Below are 25,283 nucleotides of genomic sequence, written 5' to 3' on the forward strand. Positions count from 1 at the left end.
TTAGGGATGGACCGAATGTAATACAGCCTTGCCAAATCTGCTCTCTTGAGCAGTGGAGTAAAATTTTGTGAACGTATGTGCGGACGACCATGTGGCAGCCGCACATATGTCCCGGACCGGTACCCCTCTCTGGAGAGCTGAAGAGGCTGCGATACCCCTGGTTGAATGAGCCCTGAGATTTTGGGGTGGCTCTTTCCCTGCTAGTCTATACCATTCCAGGATGGCCAAAATAATCCACCTGGAGATGGTTTGTTTTGTTATGGGTAGTCCCAACTTGTGACCTGAGTATCCTACAAACAGTTGGTCTGCTTGCCTGATCCTAGCCATTCTGCTGATGTAAAAGCTGAGAGCTCGCCTAGGGTCCAGCCTATGTAGCCTTTCCTCCTCTTTCCCCGGATGGGGAGGAGGGTAGAATGAAGGCAAGGTAATTTTCTGAGTAATATGAAATTCAGAAACCACCTTTGGGAGGAAATTAGGCTTCATCTGTAGGACAACTTTGTCCTTGTGGAAGATTGTATGTGGGGGTTTACAGGAGAGAGCTTGTAGTTCACTCACCCTCCTAGCAGATGTTAGTGCTACCAATAGGACAGTTTTAAGCGTGAGAAATCTCAACGCGCAAGAGTGAAGAGGTTTGAATGGAGTGCCCATTAAGAAGTTTAAGACTAAATTTAAGTCCCATAAGGGAACCTGGAATGGTTTTGGAGGGTAAACATTAGTTACACCCTTGAGAAATTGTACCACTAGAGGAATTTTGAAATACGATGGTTCCTCCGCAGTGCGCTTGAAGATAGAAAGCGCTGGGAGATAGCCTTTTACAGTGCCAACTTGAAGGCCTGAGTTTGCCAGGAAGAGTAGAAACGATGACCGCGTTGGTGTACCGCATGAAAAATGGTCGATATACTCTTCCCTACACCAGCTGCAAAACTTGTTCCAACAGCAGTGGTATAAAGACTTTGTTGCTGGTCTTCTGGCTGAAAGCAACACCTCCATGACATCATCAGGGAGATCCCAATCCTTGTACCTCAACCTTTCAGAAGCCAAGCGTGAAGGTTGAGGCTTCTGGTGTCTGGATGGAGAACCTGACCTCCCTTCTGCGAGAGAAGATTCTCTTTGAGTGGAAGATGGATTGGAGGGCAGATGGACATATCCAGAAGGTCCGGGTACCACGTTCTCCTGGCCCAATCCGGGGCAATTAGGATCATGGTTTTCCGGAATCTTCTCAACCTCCTCATCGTTTGAGGAATAACAGGGACTGGTGGGAACGCGTAAAGGAGTGGAAACTCTCAGTCCACTACGAATGCATCTCCTAGAGCTCCTCTCGGGGGTAATTCCCTCGAACAGAACAGATTGCACTTCCTGTTGGTGCTTGTGGTGAACAGATCCACCTGAGGGGTTCCCCAAAGTGCGAAGATCTCTTGAAGGACTTCCTGAGCTAGCTCCCACTCGTGGGAGACTGTGCTCTGCCTGCTCAGAGCGTCCGCTGTCAAGTTCTTCTCTCCGGCTAGGTGGACTGCCAATAGAGAGATTCCTTCCCGAATTGCCCAAAACCAGAGCTGCATTGCCTCTCTGCACAGTGTCAGTGATCCTACGCCTTCTCTTTTGTTGAGGTAGTGCATGGCCACCGTGTTTTCCGTCATTATTAGGACATTTCTCCCCTGTACTGATGGCAGGAAAGCTTTCAGTGCTAGTCTGATCGCTCTCAGATCTAATAGGTTGATGTGTAGTCTGGACTCCGATGGAGACCAACGACCGCTGATGGTCAAGTCGTTGGCATGGGCTTCCCACCCTGTGAGTGAGGCGTCTGTGACTACTGTTATCTCCGGCCATGGTTGCCAAAACAGTTCTCCTTTCAAGATGTTCTCTGGATAGGCCCACCATTGAAGGTCGTGGGCTACCTTGTCCGGAATCCAGAGGAGATCTGTCATTCTCCCTGAGAATTGTGACCACTGACTTCTCAGTGCCCACTGGAGAGATCTCATTCTCAGGCGAGCCTCTGGCACAAGGAAGATGCAGGATGCCATGAGGCCTAGCAACCTCAAAAAATCGAAGGCTGGGAGACGTTGGGCATTTTGAAACTTGGTGACCATCTGTAGAATATCTTGAGCCCTCACCTCTGGTGGCGAGGCTTTTCCCAGGGAAGTGTCCAGGACCGCTCCAATGAACTGGAGTCTCTGTGATGGTATCATCTGTGACTTCTTTGAATTGAGGGAGAAGCCCAGTCTGTGAAGGAAGAGGCAGACATAATCTAGCTGGGTCTGGGCCTGTTCCGAAGATACAGCCCTGATCAGCCAATCGTCCAGGTAGGGGTAGACCTGGATCCCTTCCCTCCTTAGACTCGCCGCCACTACCGACATCAGCTTGGTGAAGACCCTCGGGGCGGAGGTCAGCCCAAAATGGCAGAACTCGAAATTGATAATGAGAGTCGCCAATTGCGAACCTCAGGTATTTCCTGTGTTTGAGATGGATTGGCACATGGAAATAAGCATCCTGAAGATCCAGAGATACCAGCCAGTCCTGGAGCTGGAGGGCCTGAAGGATCTGAGAGGGAGTTACCATCTTGAACTTGTCCTTCCTGAGGAACTTGTTCAACTCTCGTAAGTCCAGGATGGGTCTCAGTCCTCCATCCTTCTTTGGTGTGAGAAAGTAGGGGGAGTACCAGCCCTTGTTCCTGTCCGCTACAGGTACTGGTTCTATGGCACCTTTCTCTAGCAGGTCTATAATTTCCTGCAAGAGGAGCGGATCTGGAACTTTTAGAGAGCTGTTCCCCGGTGGATGACTCTGAGGGATGTGTAGAAAGGGTAGGCAGTAACCTTGGGCAACTGTCTCCAATGCCCAAGCATCTGACGTTATAGCCTGCTATTCCGTCAGATGGTGAGTTAACCTGCACCCTACAGGTGTATTGTGTGGGAAGGCCTCAGAGTGGTTTGGGGGCGGCTGATGCAGGTGCTGAGGGTAAAGAGGCACCTGCTGCTGCTGCGGTCTTAGTACTTTTGACCCGTCCACCTCGGGTGGATCTCCTTTGGCCTCTTTGAGCCGGCTGTCCTCTGCCTTTCCCGAATGCGGAATAATAGCGAAAGGACTTTCCTCTCCCAGAGGTTCCTGAGGGGCGAAAAGGAGTTTAGCGGATAGCAGCTCCTAAGTATTTTGCTGCTGCTTTAGAAGTCTGCAACTTTTCCAGACTGTCATCAGCTTTTTTCCCGAATAATGAAGAGCCGTCAAAGGGCATATTCAAAAGTCTGGCCTGTACATCAGGAGCAAAGCCCGACTTTCGCAACCACGCATGCCTGCGGATTGTTGTACTTGCCGCCATGGCCCTGCTGATACTGTCAGCGGAATCGATGCCAGTTTGAAGTGATTCGCACATGGCATCTTTGCCATCTTTAATAATGTTAAGGAAGGCTTCCTTTTCCTCTCCTTCGGGTATGCAGTCAGCCGCTGATGAAGCACACTCCCATAGTGTGTGACTGAACCTGGTGAGCGTACAGGTGGCGTTGATGGACTTCAACACCATACTACAGGCAGAGAAGACTTTCTTTGCCATAGAGTCGTACCTCTTGTCATCCCTATCCTGTTGGACAGTAGGGTAAGCAGTTCTACTGCTGGATGAAGTTGCCGCTTGAACCACCAGGCTCTCTGGGGTCGGGTGTTTCGACAGGTATTCAGGGTCAGCAGCCGCTACCCTATACTTGGTTGACAATCTTTTATTGACTGCAGGGATAACTTCGGGAGTTTCCCAATTAGATGCAATTTTTATTTGTAGGGCTGCATGGAAGGGGACCACCGGGTCCTCCTGTGGGCCTTTGTCCAATATATCTGTTAGGTCATCCTGTTGGAAAACAGGTGAAGGCGCAGACCAACCCATAAACTCAATTTCTTGCCATCAGGGTTCTATATGGTGTTTCGGCATTTTCCCCTGGGCCTGGCTTAACAAATTCCACTTCTGGGGAAGTGTTCAGCCCACTTGCCTCATGTAGTGACTCCTGTAGTTCCTTCAGCCTTCTTTCCTCAGAGGTGAAATCCTCTGCAGTAGGCAGTGTGGTTCTCTGTAATCCGAATGTTTCCTGGTCAGAATCTTCCCCTTCTTCATAAATTGAAGAAAGTCCAGGGTATTCTGACCTCTGAAATGGAGTAAAACCCATTTCTAAGGCAGAAGGAGCCAAACTCGTCGTTATTGAACGAGAAAACGTTGATGTCGTCGACGCCGATGTAACTGGCTTCGAAGGCGCCGAAAACGGCGTCGAAAAAACTGGAAGGGGTCTCGAAGAACTTGAGAGGATCGGGATCCTACTTGAGGGCATCGACGACGGTCTCGGCGTCGTGCCGGAGGCCCCTGAAATCACCGTTGGCTGTGGGGTGGCCTTGGTCCTCTCTTTCATCGGCGTCGACGTCAGCGTCGACGATGGCGTCGAGTCGATCGACCTATGCGTCGAGGAACCCTTCGACAACGACGTCGATGACGCTGATCCGTGCGTCGAAGGAATCTTCGACGACGGCGTCGAAGGAATCCTCGACGATGGCGTCGAAGACGGTGCCTTCTTACCCGATGGCTCATGGTGCTCTCGGGTGGAATGTTTCGCCGGGTGCTGCAACTCGCGGCGTTTTGATTTTTGGGTTTTTCACCCGGGGTATCACCCTCAGCTGTCTTCGAGGGGGTCGAGGCCGCGTTCTCGAAGACGCTTAACATTTTCTTTCTGAATTCCTCTCACTCAGCTTGAGAACTGTGTTTGGTGGGACAGGAGACTCTTTCTGGGGACACAGAAGACGACGAGGAATGGGACCTTCGATGTCTCTTTTTTGAGTGTCTAGATCTCGACGAATGGTGGGAGCTGCTTTGAGATCTAGAATGGGAATGTTTTCGACGGCGAGGAGACGAATCCCTCGACTCAGCCGACGAAACTTTCGAGGAGGATTTGGCTGACTTACCTCTCTCGAGCTTCCCCTTTCGCTCCTTCAGGGCTTTCGCCGTCATGGACATGCAGTCCTCACACTCCGAACAATGATGCTCGGACCCCAAGCACCATAAACAGACTCTGTGTGGATCCGTTATTGACATTTTTTTACTGCAGTCTCGACATTTCTTGAAGCCGGATCGTGGCGTCGTCAGTTCTGATGAAGAAGCCATCGAGAACGATAAGGAATATTCGAGTCGAAATAGATAGTTAATCTGACTGAACTGAGCAACGATGTTCCGAGGCCCCACAAAGCGCGGAAAAATGGAACTGAGCAACGGACGCAGCGTGTGGCTATTTATGGGCATGGTGACGTCGGCGCCGATACGGTGGCCGTCGAGGGACATCGACTCGGTGGACTTCGACGCGCAGCGCCCTCTACAGAAAAAATTTCCGATGCCAGCAAGCTGGAAGCGTATTATCAAAGATAAGGAATACGTCAGAGGACCCAATCCCTTCGAATGTAATGAATCAGAAGTGTGATTCTGGAAAAAGGTTGGTAAAACAATGCTCTCAGTGAGTGTCATCTCCGAAAGCACCTTGGGAAGGAACTTAGGATGTGGCCTTAAGATGACGCAGTCCTTCTGGAACAAAGTAAACCGAGGCTCAGAAGACAACCCTTGTAACTCACTGATCCTTCTGGTTGATGTTAGGGCTATCAAGAAGGCTGTTTTCCAGGACAAGAATTTTACTTCGCATCTGTGTATGGGTTCGAAAGGAGGTTGCATGAGGGCTGTCAAGACAGTGTTGAGGCTCCAGTTCGGAACTGGTGAAGGCATAGGAGGATAAGTACGCATCAGTCCTTTCAGGAAGACTTTAACCGCCGGTGAAGAAAGCAAGGATTGCATCTCCGGGGTTGTCGTGTACGCCGCTATGGCTGACAGATGGACCTTGATGGAGGACAATGAGAGCCTTGATTTAGCTAGGTACAACAAGTAGGATAGAACCTGATCAACTGAGACCGTGAGAGGATCGATTACAGAGTTCTCGCACCATTTGAAGAAACGGGTCCATTTCCTGGTGTAGGTAACTTGTGTTGAAGGGGCTCTCGCGGCCCTGATGATATCCCAGCATATGGATGGTAGCTTCAGGTTCATCAGTTTGCACTGCTCAGGAACCATGCTTTGAGAGATACGCTCCTTGGGTCATGGTGGAGGACCTTGCAGTTCTGTTGTGTCAACAGATATTGATGCATCTTGAGGAGAATCGGGGGACTGACGGGATAGATGCTTCAGCGTCAGGTACCACATTTGCCGTGCCCAATCCGGTGCGATTAGGACCATAGAACAATCCTGTTCTTTCACCCTGCGAAGTACCCTCGCCATGAGGGGAATGGGAGGAAAGGCATAGAGGAACTTCCCCGTCCAATTCACTGAGAACGCGTCTCCCAGTGATTGGTACTCCGGGTATCTCGAGGCAAACTTCTTGCACTTTTTGTTGCCCTGGGTGGCAAAAAGGTCGATATGCGGGTGGCCCCATAAGACAAAAATCCATTGGGTTTCCTTTTCGTCCAGTTCTCACTCGTGGGACGATGTGTATTACCTGCTTAGTCTGTCCGCTAGGACATTGTCCACTCCAGGAAGGTGCTCTGCCTTGATTTGCACCCCGTGGTGTAAGGCCCATGCCCATAGCTGTTGGGCTTCTTGTGACAGGACCTCTGACCTCATGCCTCCCTGCTTGTTTGTGTAGTGCATGGAGGTCGTGTTGTCTGTCTGGACTGTTAAGTACCTGGCCAGCTATCACTGGTAGGAAAGCTTTCAGCGCCAACCTTATGGCTCTGAGCTCTAACACATTGATGTGAAGTTGGGACTCTTGTGTCGACCAAGTGTCCTTCGTTTGGAGGTTCGCAAGATGAGCGCCCCAGCCTGATAAGGAAGCGTCCGTCCTCAGCAGAAGGGTTGAAATGGCATCCCCTGCAGAAGATTTCTCAGAACATTCCACCATCGAAGAGCTTTGTGCAACATCGATGGAATCTGGACGATGTCTTCCCAGCATCCGAGAGCTTACTTCCATTGGTGGTCCAGTGCCTCCTGAACCGGTCTCATGCGTAGCCTGCAGTTTGGTATGAGGAATATGCATGATGACATCATGCCCAGTAGGGACTTGTAAGAGCATACAGATGTCGTCTTTTTCTCCAGGAAGTTCGATGTTGAGCGTAGAATCGCTGCTACTCTTTCTGTCGATGGCCTCACCCTGGGAATGCTGGTATTGAGCTTGGCTCCCAGGAAGAGAGCTGTTTTGCTGGGCACGGGGCAGGACTTTGTGTTGTTTATGGAAAAACCTAACTCTTTTAGGAGGTTGATAGTCCTTGACACTGCTGAGCGAGCCCTTGCGGCAGAACTTGCTTTTATCAGCCAATCGTCCAGGTATGGAAAGACTTCTGTCCCTGCCCTCCTGAGACTTGCAGCTACAGGTGCCAAGCATTTTGTGAAAACTCTCGGTGCCAATTTTAGCCCGAACAGGAGCACTCGTAACTGAAAATGAAGCTCTCCCACCGTGTACCTGAGGAACTTCCTATGTGCTGGATGGATCGACACATGAAAGTATGCGTCCTCCAAGTCCAAAGTGGCCAAGAAGTCGTGCTTGTTTAACCAAGGTAGCACCCCTTGTAAAGCCACCATCTTGAAAGTTATGCGTTTGATACATTTGTTGAGTGCCCTCAGGTCCAAGATGGGCCTCCTTTGATCGTTTTTCTTTCTGATGAGGAAGAAGTGGGAGTACAAACCTTTTCCCCTCAGAGTACGGCACTGGTTCTACCGCCGCCTTCTGGAGTATTTTTTGTACTTCGGACATGACTTGCCTTAACATATGCACCCTGCTCGAAGCTGGAAGCAGGGAAGGAGGTTGGTCTAGAAATTCTAAGGTGTGACCCTTTCGGATCACCTGCAACACTCATTTGTCCGATGTAAGTGACTGCCAGCGCTGGAAGAACTGGCTTACCCTTCCCCCCACCGGGGTGTGGCGTTGAGGGGAAAGTGTTTGATAGTCAGCATTGCTTGCCTCGTGACTTCCCTTGGGCGGAGCCACGCCTGCCTCTATGGGCGTATCTGTTGGATGACTATTTATTGTCTTGGTACGTGCCGCCTTGCGGTTTCTGCCCATACGAGGAGCGACCGTATCCTCTGAATTTGGAAGATGAGCCTCTAAAGGGACGAAAAGATCGATGGTCCTTATTTTTTTCCTTCAAAGAACTGATGGCTTGGGCTGTGTCTGTGTCTGCTTTAATTCCCTTCAGATGGTCATATATCTTCTTTCCAAAGAGATCTTGTCCATCAAATGGCATGTCTAATATTTGCGCTTGGACTTCAGGCCTAAAATTAGTAGCCTTCATCCAGGCCTGCCTTCTGAGTACTGTGCCGTGCGCCATCTGTCTGAAGCCTGATTCGGCCACATCAACCGCTGCGTCAATCATATGATCCGATGTTGCTTCACCGTCAGCAATTATTGACCTAGCCTCTTCCTGGAGTTCTGGTGGTAGTTGCTTCGCCAATTTGGACATGCAGCGCCAAAGCTCGCGATTGAACCTTGCGGTCATGGCCAGTGCATTACCCGCTCGGATGGTGAGCTATGCAGAAGATGATACCTTCCTGCCCATGGCTTCCAGTTTACGCCCGTCTTTGTCCGGTGGTGCCGACAAAGGTGAGGTGGGATTGGCGAGTTTCTTTCTTGCTGCCACTGTGATAACCGAGTCCGGTTTTGTATGGCCTCTCAAACAAAGCGGTGCAGACTCTGGAGCTTTGTATTTCTTCTCTGGCCTGGACACCAGAGCCGGAGTAGATAATGGCATAGATAGGATCTTGGATCCGGACTCCCAGTAGGTGTCGAGGAGAGGGATGGTGGTCACCGTTTTCCTGTGTTTGCCCCTGTGCTCATAAAGCACTGATTTTCCTTCCTCTGATGCGACCTGAATTTTGAACAATTCTGCAGCTTTGCCTATTATGGTGGGGAAAGAAACCAGATCATCCGGCGGTGAGGCCTCGCCTGGTGAATCTCTCCTCCTGGGCTTCTCGACTACGTAGTAATCCCACTCACTGGTTACGTCAGACTCCTGTGTTATTTCTCCTTCTTCTGGGTCAGAGAATTCTCTAAAAGCATCCTCCTGCCAATCTGAAACTGAAACGGTGGACAGCACCATTGTTGGATCCCCATCCGGAGATCGAGGTCTATGTGATGACTGTGGTGATGGGACTCTTGTCGGTGAAGCACTGTGAGTGCTGCTCCTAGGACTTCGAGCAGGTTCCGGTGATCTCGTCCGCTTTTGAGTTCTACCCCTGTGAGGTGAACTTCCTGACGTGCCTGGAATTGGAGATGAGTCTCTCCGACAGGTTTCCGATTCGATGGGATCAGTCGGAATAACCTTCTCCCTTTGACGTCTGTAGAATTCCTCTACAATCCTCTGTACAGATAACATAAGTATCAGGTTATGAGGATATTCGGCCTCTTTCGTGGACGGCTGCCAAGGAGGACTGCGTTGTTTCGGAAAGGGGCCAGATCTCTCTTCCACCACTTCTGCATCTGAAAATTCTTCCTGGAGAATTACATCAGGGAGTTCTGCCATGTCCCCTAAAGGTGAAACTTGCTGTACCAGTTGTTCAGCTTCAGTACCCTCAAGGAGATTGTCTTCAAAAACAGGTGTACCGTGCGCAGAAGGCGCCTCGGACTCCAATTCCTCTGTAACTGCAGGAACTTGCGGTGCAGCCAACGGTGTTGTGGGCGATGATCTCTTCGCTGACGAGCGTCCCATGGACAGTGATTCCGTCAACGGATGTGCTTTGGATCCCGTCGATGAGTGTTGCGTCGACGAATGTGGTTTGCCCGTCGACGAGGGCTTCACCGATGACTGTGGTCTGGATCCCGTTGACGAATGCTTTGTCGACGAATGTGGTTGGGCCGTTGACGAGTGCTCCATGGATGAGTGCATCGTGGACAAATGCCTCGTGGACGAATGGTGTGTTTTCTTTGTCGACGAGTGCTTCATGGACGATAAATCTGATGACGATGATCTTGCCATCGACGATGTTTTATGCATGATATTCATCGATGATGGCTTCGATGGTATGGCCGATGACGGGCCTTTACCTTTCCCTTTGCTCGTGGACGACTTCCCTGTCGATGACTGTCCCCCGCCCAGTTTTTTGCAACTCCTCCTTACCTTTGGAGGTAGATTTTGCTGATGAGTGTGACTTTTTCTGGCTTGATGAGTCCAGTGGAGGAAGAAAGGGCATCAACTCCAGCTTCCTCTTGCTTTTTGCTATGGGAGAGGAACTCCTTTCCACTGAAGGTAGGAAGGTAGGTAGCAATGTGTGTATATTGAAAAAAACCTTTTTTAATTATTAATTTTATCACCGAGGATTCCCAGTCTGACGACGTGGAATATTCAAGCATCTAAAACTATGAAAGATCCAATGCTGGAGAACTGGAAGCACTCCTAAAACTGAAAGATGCCACAACTCTGCGTGAGCTAAGAAACCTCCTTGGACTGACTAATTACAGTAGAAAATTAATTGAGAATTACGCAGAGGTCACCAGACCCCTGATCCATCTGTTGAAGGGGGGTCAAGTGGGAGTGGGGTCCAGAACAAGCTAAGGCAGTAAAACAACTCCAAAAAAGTCTCTCACAAGCGCCTTGTCTATTTTACCCTGTCAAAAACAAGGAGTTCTCCTTGGAGATAGGGTTCTCGAATACATGCTTGACAGCAGTATTATATTAAAAGCATGACAAGGTCTATAAAGTCATCTCCTATGCAAGCAAGACTTTATCCTCTGTGGAGGAAAAATTCAACGATTGTGAGAAGGCACTCCTGGCAACGGTGTGGGCATTGAAGAATTACCGCCCATTCATCCAGGGGTAACACATCATAGCGGAGACTCCACACCAGCTTTTGCAATACCTCCAAATTGACAGACTCCAGGCCAGAAATGTGAGTAATTCCAGAATGACTTCCTGGATTCTGTCAATGCAAGGCTTTCCTGTAGAGGTCAGATATGGCCAAAATAAGAAGAGTCCCCTCGCGCAAGGTCTGGCTGACTTGCATGATTGTACCAGAGAAAACTGTCTCGAGGACGAAAGTCTTAAAACCCAGGACAACATGGAGGCGTCCCTGAATTCTGTGCACAAAGTCTATGAAGAATACAAGTGCGAGGGAAAGCCCACAGTTTATGTGGACGGGGTGCTCCTACCATGTTGACAACAATGGGGAAAAGGAACTGGTGGGCGGCGTAGGGAATGCCTCGGTGAATGATGCCCCGGAACCCTCTGCTGGGGATAAAATCGGTCCCCCAGTAGCCAGGGGGCGGAGTTGATGGCAGTTTATCAGGCCATCCTCACTGCCGTCCAACACCAACTCTACGAACTGGTCATAATCACTGATTCAGATTATGTCCGGAACGGGTTCGTGGAGCACCTGGTAAATTGGAAAACCAGGGGCATGCTGTGTGCTAATAACAAACCACTCAAACACGGCAAGCTAATATGAAATATTTATGATCTGGTCACCTCTTATGGGATGACCATCTATTGGAAGAAGATCAAGGGTCATTCCAGAATAGAGGGACGAGACAAAACTGGAAACAACCTAGCTGATCAGCTGGCCAAAACCGGAGCCATCCAGGGGGATGGATCGAGTCCCTGTTGGGGGAAATCTAGGTCACTGCTGTCACTAGGTCCCAGACAAATGCTCACAATGAACCCTCAACTGCCCAGTGGAGTAAGGAGACCCCAGATGCTGATTTAATCATGGCACAAAAAGGGGATCTGATTATTGGGAAATGTTATCAACACATTGAGGACCCTGAGAACTTTCCTCTGACAGATACCGATTACATTGGGAAAGAGGACATTAGGGTGTTGATGTAGTGTCCCAAAATGTACAGAATCCAAGACGGTTTATTGTTAAGGAGATCCATCTCCGATTGTGACCAGTGGGCGGTACCTACCTCATTCCGAAGCCTGATGCTAAGTCACGCCCATGACGCGTCCCCAGCCGGTCATTGGGGGTTTGTCATGATCTCTGCTTCCAAAAGGTCAGGGTTTTCCCAACTCCCTTGGAAGCAGATCCATAACCCAGGTTCCAAGTGCCAACCAGTCCCAATTGGGACCTTTTGGACCCAGTCCTGGCGCCAGTGGCACCAGGCTCATAAATATGCCCAGTCCCAGCGCTGGAAGCGCCGGGCTCATAATGCTTGGGTGGACTTACCTGCAGCAGACCATGCTGCTTACTTGCCTGCCAGTTGAGCCTCTGATCCTCTTCTGTTTGGAACTACTTTTCCTGTTGGGTGGGGCTGGAGCCACTCCCTAGATTCAGAACACTGGAACTCTTCTGGAAGGCAGGAACTCTTTTTTTTACCAGGAACTCTTTTCTTACTTAGGCGTGGCTGTGGAAGGAGACACCTAAGCACTACAGGAGGCTATTTAAACCACACCCGGTGGATGAATCTTGCTTTGCGTTATTCTGCACCCTCTGCAGCAGAACGCTCATCGTGTCTTCTGCATCCGGTCCTGGGCCTAAGGAAAAAGGCTTACCATCCTGAATCCAGTCTTCAGCAACACCTATAAAGACAAGAAAGAACAGGTTAGCATTCCGGCATCTGAAAGGCAAAGGCTTACCTACTCTTCGTGCGCTCCGGAGGTCTTCACACTGCATTCCGGCATCTGAAAGACAAAAGCTTACCAACTCTTCGCACGCTCCGGAGGCCGTCGGCGCTGCATCTCGCATCTGAAAGACAAAACAAGGTGCGCTTAAAGACATTGGGGAACTTTAATACTCACGTGCCATTACTCCTTTCCACATCTAACCCAGTGGGTATCCCGGCACCCTGCAGCCGCTCCGAACTTGTACCTGCAAAATAAAAAGACAGTTAGAGCGCTTTGTGAAGCTGGCAACAAGCGCTTACTTACGTGCTTCCAGGCGCTTCTATTCATCACACGGGCTCCATCTTCAACTCACTTCAGCCCGTCATCCGCCATCGCCGGAACCCTGCAAAACAAGAGACATCATTATTAAAGACATTAAAGACATTTGAGTTACTCGAAACTTACCGTTCGTGCAGTAAACGACGGACAGCAGTCCTCTGAAGTCAAGAGGCCTACGCTACCTATCCAGTGAAGAAACTGGCTACAGCACCCTGCCACGAGGCAGATGGAGAGCTCGGCATTCACTTACCTAAGGTGAGAGCGTTAACCTGTGGGGGTCTACAGGAGAGGAGAAGAGGAAAGAGATAGGGACACCCCAATAACCCCAGTTCATTAACCCCGTATTTTCTATCTGCAGACATCTTACTCTGCACGTCAGGCATACAGGGCACAGAGGTCCAGCCCAAAGAGCCAATCGGGTGCTGCACATAACCTTTGAAGATACGGTAGTCGCCCAGTCAAGACCGGCGCCTCTGCGAGAATCAGGTGAGCGTTACAGAACGCAAAGCCTACCGCAAAACTCTCGCCCAGGCGCTATGGAAACCTCGGATACTGACCACCTAGCCCGGTTACTTGGGGAACTAAGGGCAGAAGTGCATGCAGCTCGTCAGGAAACGAACGCTCTAAGAAGGGAACTAATTATTTCCAAGGAGAGAACAGATGATCTTGCTAGACAATTGCTACAGTCACAAGCCGGACAGACCCCGCTACCCGCATCAGGGGCAAATCTTCCTTCAACATCCTCTATGAATCCAGTGCAGATCAACCTACCTGGGAATGTACCTCTGGCTCCGCCCGAACGATTTTCTGGTGACCCAAAGAGGTTTGCGGTATTTATCAATCAGTGCCGGTTGCACTTCTTATGCCGGCCAGCAGCCTTTCCAACTGATCAAGCTAAAGTAGCTTTTGTACTTTCGTACCTTAGTGGCAATGCGGCAGACTGGTCGATCCCTCTAGTTAATCAAGATGATCCGGTTCTCCATGATTTTCAAGCCTTTCAGCTTAGTATGGAAAAACTGTTCGCAAGACATGCACAGGGGCAGGCCTTGGACAATGAGCTTCTTTCGTTGCGACAGGGTAATCAAGACCTTTTGGCTTATATTGCATCTTTCAATAGACTAATAGTGGAAACTCAATGGCCTGAGGACAAAAGGATTACGCTGTTTTATAGAGGTCTACGTGGAGAGCTCAAAGACGTTTTAGCCCAAGTAGTGAATCCCCCACAAGACTGTTCGGATTATATAGACTTGGTCGTTCAAATAGATCACAGACTGCAGAACAGGAAGGCCGATCGTTCCAAGTTTGATGCTCGAGTATTTTCCAAACCGCCAACTCCTTCCAAAGGAGTAGACTCTGGGGAACCCATGCAAATAGGGGGTCTGAAAGGTCCTCTAACACAAAGGGAGCGGGAAAGGAGAAAACAGTTGCAATTATGCCTATATTGCGGAAACTCAGGGCACTTTCTTCGAGACTGTCCGGTGAAACCTGCCAAGAAGGCAGTAGGAGCTGCAGTTACCACAGTTACAAACTCTGAGCAGGGAAACGACCTCGCCCGACAAGAATAGAGGTCCTCTTGCCGAGCGTGAAAACCAGTTCCGTGACCTCGCATTTCGTGATACCTATGGTCCTCATTAGCCCTGAAAATCCGGGTCGATTACATGCAATTGAAGCTTACGTCGACAGCGGTGCCATCGGCAATTATGTGGATCATGAAATGGTTTTGAGGATGAATCTAACTCTTTGTCCCAAGGCTGTAAAGGACGTCATTACTACGGTGGATGGTACGGAGATAGCCTCCGGGCCAGTAACGCACACCACTCAAGAGGTGACGCTAGTAAGTCAAGATGGACACCATGAGAAGATCGTGTTCGATGTGATCAAGGCCCCTCAGTTCCAGATTATTCTAGGAATACCTTGGTTAGAGAAACACAATCCTCTGATCGATTGGCGAGCAAGAACGGTCCAGTTTCCAGAATGTGTCTCTACGTGTCACCCTCCACCTGGTGTTGCACTGGCAGCAATTTCTTCAGAGACTCCCCAGTTACCTCCCGAATACCTAGAATACCAAGATGTTTTCCGGAAGGAGCAGGCTAACTCTCTACCTCCTCATAGGTCTTATGACTGCCAGATAGACCTGATACCTGGATCTACTCCTCCTTGTAGTAGAATTTATGCCCTCACCGAGCCTGAGAACCTTCACCTTCGACAATACCTGGATCAATACCTGGCAAATGGGTTTATTCGTCCCTCCAAGTCCCCTGCCTCTTCAGCTTTGTTCTTCGTTCCAAAAAAGGAAGGAGACCTTAGAACTTGTATCGATTATCGCTCCCTGAACCAGATCACCGTTAAGAATAGATATCCGTTACCTTTGATCCCTGAACTCCTGGACCAAGTCAGAAAAGCATGCATATATACAAAGCTGGATCTTAGAGGAGCTTACCACTTGGTACGAGTAAAAGAGGGCGATGAATGGAAGACGGCCTTCCGCACCAAGTATGGGCTATTTGAATATCAGGTCATGCCCTTCGGACTTTGCAATGCCCCGGCCGCCTTTCAATATTTTATGAACGATGTCCTCAGAGAGCTCATAGATGTGTGTGTTGTTGTTTACATCGACGACATTCTCGTTTATTCTTCATCTGAATCTGAACATCGGAAACACGTGAAAATGGTCCTCGAAAGATTGCGTCAACACAAACTTTTCGCTAAGTTGGAAAAATGTGTTTTCAACGTGACTGAAGTTGAATTCTTGGGATTCATATTATCACCTGGCGGAGTGCGTATGGATTCAAAGAAGGTCGATGCAGTTCTCAAATGGCCATCACCATCCTCCGTAAAAGGTGTGCAAAGCATGTTAGGCTTCGCTAACTTTTACCGCAGGTTTATCCCCGAGTTCTCTCGAATAGTCCAGCCCATCACTGCCTTGTTAAAGAAAAACAAACGTTTTGAATGGTCTACCGAGGCGGAACAAGCTTTCCAGGATTTGAAGACTAAATTTATCTCTGCACCAATCTTAAAACACCCTCGCCCCGAACTCCCCTATATCGTGGAAACTGATGCTTCAAGCCTTGCCATGGGGGCAGTTCTATCACAAAAGGACCCGGTAACCAATCAGTTGCATCCCGTGGCATTTTGGTCCCGCAAATTCTCGCCTCCTGAAGTCAATTACACGATTACTGACAAGGAACTTCTGGCTATCAAGTCTGCCTTTAAGGCTTGGCGGCATTATCTGCTGGGGGCCCGACACACCGTTACTGTGATTACGGATCACCGAAACCTGCAATATTTGAAAACCGCAAAAGCCCAATCCTCTAGACAACTCCGTTGGGCATTATTCTTTGCCGAGTTTGACTTCATAATTACCTATCGACCTGGTACCAAGAACGGTAAAGCCGATGCCCTTTCTCGGATGGGAGTGGAAGAACACTTGATCAACCCTAAACCTGTACCAATCATTCCCGAACAAAGAATTCTGGGTGTAATCACCACAGAATCCATAGAGGAAGTTAAGGATAAAGCCAGGCAACTTGTAACTCCAGCAGACATACAGAATTGGCATCTGCAGGGAAAGGACTTTGCAGTAAAGGACAACTTATTGTATTTCCAAGAACGATTATACCTACCCAGCACAGATTTACAGAAAAAAGTAATCTCTTGTTATCACGACTCTTTAATGGAAGGTCATCCCGGTATAGCCAAGACCTCAGAAAAGATCAAGCGCTACTTCTGGTGGCCGTCTTGGAAAAAAGATATCAGAGACTTTATAATGTCCTGTGGAGTATGTGCCCAAAACAAGAGTCAAAAGGAAAGACCAGCAGGCCTCTTACGCCCTATCGACATCCTTGGCATACGCTTTCTATGGACTTCATCACCAATCTACCTCCATGCTCCGGATACAATACGATTCTAGTAATCGTGGACTTATTCTCCAAGATGGCGCATTTCATTCCGCTCAAAGGCTTGCCAACAGCAGCAACTCTGGCCCGAGAATTTCTCGAAAACATCGTCCGACTGCACGGTTTTCCTTCGGTTCTAATTTCGGATCGAGGTAGTCAATTTATTTCTCATTTTTGGCGAAGTTGCTGTCGGTCGGCTCAAATTGATGTGAGACTATCGACCAGTCACCAACCTCAGACCGACGGACAAACCGAGAGGACCAATCAAACTCTGGAACAGTATTTACGCTGCATGCTGCAACAAACTGAAAAAACTTGGAAAGATATCCTTTGGATACCCGAGTATGCCTACAATAACTCTGTCCATTCAGGAACTGGGAAAACCCCGTTTTTTCTTTTGTACGGCAGTCACCCTCGAACCTCGGAGTTGGATCCCCTCCAAGATCTTGAAACACCAGCAGTAGACTACCTGCATTCTACAATCACACAAGCCTTTAAGGAAGCTGTTTCTCACCTTCAAAGGGCTAAAGAACAATACAAGAAAGGAGCAGATCAACATCGGAAGGAAGCCCCTCACTATCAAGTAGGGGATCAAGTCTGGTTATCCACCAGATATCTATCTCTAAAAGGGCCACGCACATTCAACCCAAGATACCTTGGTCCCTATTCCATCACTACCATAGTAAACCCAGTAGCGGTCAAGTTGGACTTGCCCCCGCACATGAAGATACATCCGGTCTTCCACGTCTCTCTATTAAATCCCGTGCAACCTCAAACCCGACTAACCAAATCTCCAAAACCTATTCTAGTTGATGGAGAACTCGAGTTTGAAGTCAAAAGCATTCTGGACTCCAAGATCTCCAAATCTAAACTATTCTACCTAATTGACTGGAAAGGCTACGGCCCCCAAGAGAGATCCTGGGAACCTGCTGAATATGTCCACGCTCCTCGCCTAATCAAAAGATTTCACCGAACATTTCCTGACAAGCCAAAACCCCCGGAGAAGCTCGGTTTGGGAGGGGCCTTGAGGGGGGGTACTGTCATGATCTCTGCTTCCAAAAGGTCAGGGTTTTCCCAACTCCCTTGGAAGCAGATCCATAACCCAGGTTCCAAGTGCCAACCAGTCCCAATTGGGACCTTTTGGACCCAGTCCTGGCGCCAGTGGCACCAGGCTCATAAATATGCCCAGTCCCAGCGCTGGAAGCGCCGGGCTCATAATGCTTGGGTGGACTTACCTGCAGCAGACCATGCTGCTTACTTGCCTGCCAGTTGAGCCTCTGATCCTCTTCTGTTTGGAACTACTTTTCCTGTTGGGTGGGGCTGGAGCCACTCCCTAGATTCAGAACACTGGAACTCTTCTGGAAGGCAGGAACTCTTTTTTTACCAGGAACTCTTTTCTTACTTAGGCGTGGCTGTGGAAGGAGACACCTAAGCACTACAGGAGGCTATTTAAACCACACCCGGTGGATGAATCTTGCTTTGCGTTATTCTGCACCCTCTGCAGCAGAACGCTCATCGTGTCTTCTGCATCCGGTCCTGGGCCTAAGGAAAAAGGCTTACCATCCTGAATCCAGTCTTCAGCAACACCTATAAAGACAAGAAAGAACAGGTTAGCATTCCGGCATCTGAAAGGCAAAGGCTTACCTACTCTTTGTGCGCTCCGGAGGTCTTCACACTGCATTCCGGCATCTGAAAGACAAAAGCTTACCAACTCTTCGCACGCTCCGGAGGCCGTCGGCGCTGCATCTCGCATCTGAAAGACAAAACAAGGTGCGTTTAAAGACATTGGGGAACTTTAATACTCACGTGCCATTACTCCTTTCCACATCTAACCCAGTGGGTATCCCGGCACCCTGCAGCCGCTCCGAACTTGTACCTGCAAAATAAAAAGACAGTTAGAGCGCTTTGTGAAGCTGGCAACAAGCGCTTACTTACGTGCTTCCAGGCGCTTCTATTCATCACACGGGCTCCATCTTCAACTCACTTCAGCCCATCATCCGCCATCGCCGGAACCCTGCAAAACAAGAGACATCATTATTAAAGACTTTAAAGACATTTGAGTTACTCGAAACTTACCGTTCGTGCAGTAAACGACGGACAGCAGTCCTCTGAAGTCAAGAGGCCTACGCTACCTATCCAGTGAAGAAACTGGCTACAGCACCCTGCCCCGAGGCAGATGGAGAGCTCGGCATTCACTTACCTAAGGTGAGAGCATTAACCTGTGGGGGTCTACAGGAGAGGAGAAGAGGAAAGAGATAGGGACACCCCAATAACCCCAGTTCATTAACCCCGTATTTTCTATCTGCAGACATCTTACTCTGCACGTCAGGCATACAGGGCACAGAGGTCCAGCCCAAAGAGCCAATCGGGTGCTGCACATAACCTTTGAAGATACGGTAGTCGCCCAGTCAAGACCGGCGCCTCTGCGAGAATCAGGTGAGCGTTACAGGGTTTCATACTACTCTAGAAATCTTGCAGGAGATTGCATACTGGCCACACATGGGGCAGAACCTCAACCAATATTTGAAGGGGTGTCTTGTGTGTGCACAATTTCAGCCAACTTCACTCACACACCGAGCTCCTCGCCAGAAGAGGGGGATGACACTGCCTTGGTCATGTTTACAAGTAGATTTCATCTGGCCCGTGATTCGCTCCTCTAGGGGGAACAAGTACATGTTAACAGTAACATGCTTGTTTACCAAATGGGTGGAATGTCTCCCAGCCCCAAATTGCAAGGCAGAAATAGCAGCTGCCCTGATGATCAACCACATCTTATTGCGTTTTGGCCTACCTCAAAGGATTGAGTCAGACCGAGGTAGTCACTTCACCAGTGAAGTGATGACAAAGATGTTGGAGATACTTGGGGTAAAAAGGAAACTTCACATCGCATTCCGCCAGTCCACTAATGGGGGAGTTGAGAGGTACAATAAAACAATTGTGAGCATTCTAAAATTGTTTGTGGCAGATTCTGGGCCAAGTTGGGACATCCGATAACCGCTTGTCCTGCTGGCCATCAGATCTACACCATCTTCTGCAACCAAGAGGTCTCCATTTGAGCTAATGACTGAATGAAGGATGGTGCTACCTCAGCATCTGCTCTATAGAACACAAGAGCAGACACTGATAAACGCCTCCACAACACATATGTATGTTGAGAATCTAAGAAAACACCTTCAACATGCTTTTGCATACACTCGGCGGAATATGGAAAAATTTGCAAAGGGGATGAAGACTCAATATGACTTAAAAACAACCAAAAAGGAATACCAAGTATTCGCCTACAGAATCTGCATCCCCAAAAGAGAGTTGACATAAGAGAAATGGGTCCATATTAATCAGTTAAAGAGTTGTCACCCCAGACACACTTTGCGGCGGATTGAGGGGCCAAGAGAAAGTCAAATAGAGGAGACAGCTGGAGAATGAGAACAAGAAAAAGAAGAACCAGAAGGGAACAGGTAGTTTCAGAGGTATATCTATCTAACAGGGAATACTTTCTTCATTGTCAGTGCAAAAGGGATCACCAACATTTTTAGTTAAAATCGATAGTTATCCGTGTCTTGTGAGGATTATACGTCGTGATAGTCTGAGCACTGTAATGATCGTAATGCATGTGTGTCCCACTGCTGTCAACCTTCCGGAGAGGCAGTCAATGGGAAAATGTTGTAACCGGTTCTGATTTATTCACTAGATTCGTACTGGTTCTGCCCCTTCACAGACCAAGGAGGACTTCCCTAGGGACCCGGAAAGGAAAGACCGAAGGAAAATCTGGGCGTGTCGCTCCACACCACAAAGAAAGACCAAATGAAAATCTGGGGGTGTCGCTCTACACCACACAGAAGGAACGAAGGAAAAGCTGTGGGTATCGCTCCACACTCCAACGAGAGACAACGGGAGGATCGTGGCATACCGCTCCCTGATGGAAGAGGGCTCCACCTGATGAACCCCACTTTGCCCTACTCTCCCTCAACAAGAGGTCTCAGGAAAGTCAGGCGGGGGAATTTGTGGGGTACATTTACCCACTCAGCAGAATTCCCCTCCATCACCAAGCTGCACTTCAGCAGTTACCAGCAGAATGGCTGCGCAGGCTCCTTTGAGCACCATTGCCTGGCATCAAAACTGCATTTTGCAGCTACAAAATGATGGCTGCACTGTCTTGCCAAACACCGATTGGGCAAGATGGAACAGGGAGCACACTGAGAAAGGCTGCCAGTGTGTTTTCTTATGTGCACCAAAGAAGAGAATTGCAAAGCAGCGCTGATTTGCTGCTAGCTCAAAATTTCCAATTGAAAAAGGAAATATTTTACATTTAAAATGATGGCGCTCTGATGGTCTTTTTCACCTGTTAAACAATATACAGTTCTGATCCAGTAAGGCCCAACTATGTCCAGCCATATTCCAGTTGTGCTTCAGCAAAAGAAAGCATTTCTCAGTGAATGACAGGCTGTGTCAGGCAAGATCTGGGAAATCACCAGAAACTTTAAACTCAGCCGTACGGAAAAATGCTTGAATTTTATGCTACAAAATGTCAAGGTAAACTCTTCAAAAGAAACCATAGCTCTCTGTGCATATGTCAATTTCAGTGGACCTGTCTCTTGAACAGATTGCTGTGTAAGAGAAACTGATTAGGACTGCAAACAATGTTTCCAGATGGAAGAGAAAACCGAACTTGAAAGAGACATCCCAGGAGAATTCACCACGTGTCAAAATGTGCTTTTGTAAACAAGAAAAATATCTGTTTTAACAGTGTAATGTTGAACAAGGCCCTGTCCTTCCCTAGAAATGTAAGGGGGGTTTGGTTAAAATCAAATATAATGTTTTATGCCCACCACCTTGCATTTTGGACTCAGGAAAACTAACTAAATAAATAAATACAATGCATTGGCTGTACTGGGGAACCAGCCAAACAGGTTTTTTTCTGCCATGGGTTCAAAGGACATTGCATCCTCCAAGGGGACCAGCATCAGGAAGCTCTGAATGGACCAAGGGGGAGAATGTAACACGCTCGTCCAGACGTCTGTCAGGACTCCAGCTTGACGCAATAGAATCTGGGATACATACATGTTACTTTTGGAAGTGACACCTCCCATCCACTCAAACTAAGGAGCTGCAAAGACAAACATTCTGGCAACCCTGGGCTAAACTGACATTTGGTGACAAAGGCCAGCCCATTTGGCTCAAAAGACTATTTTAATGAATAAACTTTCAGACTGATTATTTCTACAACCGGACAACGCAGTAATGTAAACGTTTTACAGTTTAGGCGTTATTTTTGTGGCTTTAAAACAAGATATCCTGGCTGTCCATAGCATGTATGGGACGCAAATGCCAGGAAAATGTAAATCATGGGAAAAGTACATATTTTGGAATGTTAAACATTAAGGGAAATATGTTCTCTGATAATATGTACACATATCTAAAATTGTGGAATTTTTGGGTGAAGCAGTTCCCACAAAAAATTGCGTAAAATTATTAGAAGGGCAAAACAATGTCGTACAGACCTGGGAGTTGGACTGCCATGTGCTCTGTGAAATATGTAATCTGCCTATGTAATTTGGAGAAGGTGCCACAATTGTAAAAAGGAGCAATTTATGTCATAATTGATTTTGTGCAAAAATGACTGTGGATGGCTTTGTACTTCATAAAGCACATCCCCATTAACTGAGTCCCCTTCTGGAGGAGGTGACAAAATAGGCTGACATATCCGGTTCTTAGGGGTAGGTCTAGCTTAGTTCTGCCCAACAATAAATCCTGTGATGTCACTCACCTTTTATAAAGAGGGTAAGCTCATAGAGACAGGACACTCTCCCAAAATCCTAATAACTAGGGGGAAAAGCTGTGGTACACTTTTGGGAGTATCCTGTGACCAGACCGGCTTTTTGCCCCACTACCTGCATGCCAGCTGTACCCTTGCTATCCAGTGACCAGACAATCTCAGCTGTTTGCTGCTAGGAGAGCCTGCCATGCCTGCCATGCTGGTGCTGTGACCAGACCCTTTGAGTCCAGAAACCTTGTTGGCTGCCCCAATTCCAAACTCAAGTGCCGATTGTGAGTATTTCCCCATCCCAAAGCAACAATTAGCCTACCCCATCTTGATCCTTTGTCTTCCATTTTTTGACGGGCCCGTGGGGGACCCTCGTGCATGGAAACAAGGCACAATCACCATACACTAACTGATACGCCAGACACGAGGTTCAATTCCCAAAATCTACGGTTTATTGCAAAGCAAATAGTCTCAGTCGGCCGACCGGATCTCACGTCTCGCAACGTGTGTTACACAGACCTCGTGAGACGCAATAGAGCGAGCATTCTACAACAGTTACATATATACAAAAAGATCATCATATTATCAGTTAGTGACATATCAAAACCACTCATAATGTGTCTTCTTCAGCAAGGGTTTGGTGATTGACAATTATGACGTGCATGGCACCTTCTAAGACATTTATTCAGCAACAATTGCAATCTGCAAAGGTGCAGACACTATTCTTTGTTACAGAGAACATAATGCTCTTGTTTCATGAGTGAGCTGTGTTCGTAGGAGAGACACATTCCAAAGCATGCTATCTCCTAGTTTCTATTTGTGTGCTGGGGATCAGCTTGATCTAAAGAGGCCCAGTAAGGGGGGCCGTGAAAGAGAGTATAATTCATGTCTTTAGCTGTCTATTTCTACAATTTCTGCAGTTTCAGCGAGACCAGATGGCACCTGCTTGGTGATTAAATGCCTCTCTGCTCTCCTTCAAGGACTTGTGAGGGAGGAAAACAAAGTATTTCTGTCTGGGCTAGTCTCTCAATATGTAACTTGTGGCCTCACTCTATGCAGGGGCAGAATGGAATAGAATTCATTTTACAAAGCGTTTGAACAGAAAAGTAAGAGAAAGCAAAAATGGCAAATTCTGTTGGTACAAAATGGACACTCTATGGTTATGCTGATGATTCTGTACTGGCGATGCTAGGCGTATGATGCGGTTGGTTTTCCGCCAACATAATATACCGTCTATGCAATGGTAGGGTATTTTTCTATACTAACAAACCCTCCTCTTGGCCGTAAGCCAAACGCATCAACCATACATTGCGTCTTCCTCTGACCATGTATCTGATTCTGAACTATGCATACTGCTGTAATCGTCATTGTCATCATCAATATTAATGGACATGAATTCTTTCATAGTTTGCATTTCATGATTCGTATTCGTATCCACTTTGTGAGTTCTTTTTTGTGTCACCATGTGTATGCATTCATCACTTATTTCAGTGCAAATTATTGGCAGGCAGTGTATGCAACAACAACATTTCAGAAAGATCCCGAGTATTGTTGCTAAAATTGAAATTAGTTTCCATCCCCATGAGCGTAGTAACTCCCAAAACCAGGAACTTATATTCAGTTCCCAACCACCTGTTGGAGGGTGAAGGTCAGAGCTCAGAACGTGTAACTTCTTTATTGCCTCGAAAATCGTAGGGGAAGAATCACTTACAAATCCGCAGCATGCTGACCCCACGATTTTGCAAACACCTCCACGGTCAGCAAAAACTGTCAAGAGCCATTCCATTCTGAAGTGTCATTAATCTAATTGCCTTTTCTTTTAGAGTCATATTATACAGTATATCAGTCGTTCCATTCATTGTTTTTTCTAAATTTCTTGATAATCTTCTTATATTATAGGAGTTTATTGCATGGGCCCAAGATGGTACAAATGATTTTGCTATGTCCTCTGCAATAAATCCTGCTTCATCATCCCGCCGAGGCCTTGATCTAGATAATTTCGATATATCTGAAGTTCGGGAAAGGAATACCCCAGGGAAGAGGATTCCTAAGTAACATGTTCCACCCCAATTTCTAGGTAGCCAGGGATAAGATTTTTCTCCACATACAAAATAAACGGGGTCACCTACATATATCGGTTCTTCTTCTCTCTCAAGTACTGCAATATTCATACATCTATCAAATGTCCCTACTGGATAGGAACCTTTCTTTCGTAAGCAAATTGGAACAGTGCGAGGATTGTAATTTATTGTATATGACGGGGGCACTACATCTTTGTTCCTTACTGGGTTCATGTGAAACGTGATTACAGTTCACTTATAAGGCACATACAGTCTGTCTACTGGCATTACTACTGGTTTTATTAATCTTGCTCTGTTAAATATGGTGCAACCTACGGGTTTTATTACCACTTCTTCAAACTCTTCTATGTTTGTCGTGTCTAATTGACCTGTATCACTCTTATTTCACTTTCCATAAAAGAGTGCACTTAGTGATGAATAGCATGCTGTATTATGGGTTAACGGCTGTACATACCAACCTATTCCTTTTCCGCCATGCTGGGGTAAATGCGTGCAAACCCAGCAGTTAGTCTTGTTCAAGATTGAATGAGTCATATCCATAATCAAAAGCAATGTGTTATTTCCATAACCTTCCCTGTGTCTTTCTTCTATTGGAGGGAGAGTATAAGAGAGTACATGGACTGGACTGTCCGTGACAGATGCTTTTGTGGCAGGTAAGAGAGAACTCAATGGATGCACGCTCTC

Source organism: Ambystoma mexicanum, chromosome 9 (genome assembly GCF_040938575.1).
Source record: "Ambystoma mexicanum isolate Mex_15411 chromosome 9, UKY_AmexF1_1, whole genome shotgun sequence".
Classification (NCBI taxonomy): Eukaryota; Metazoa; Chordata; class Amphibia; order Caudata; family Ambystomatidae; genus Ambystoma; species Ambystoma mexicanum.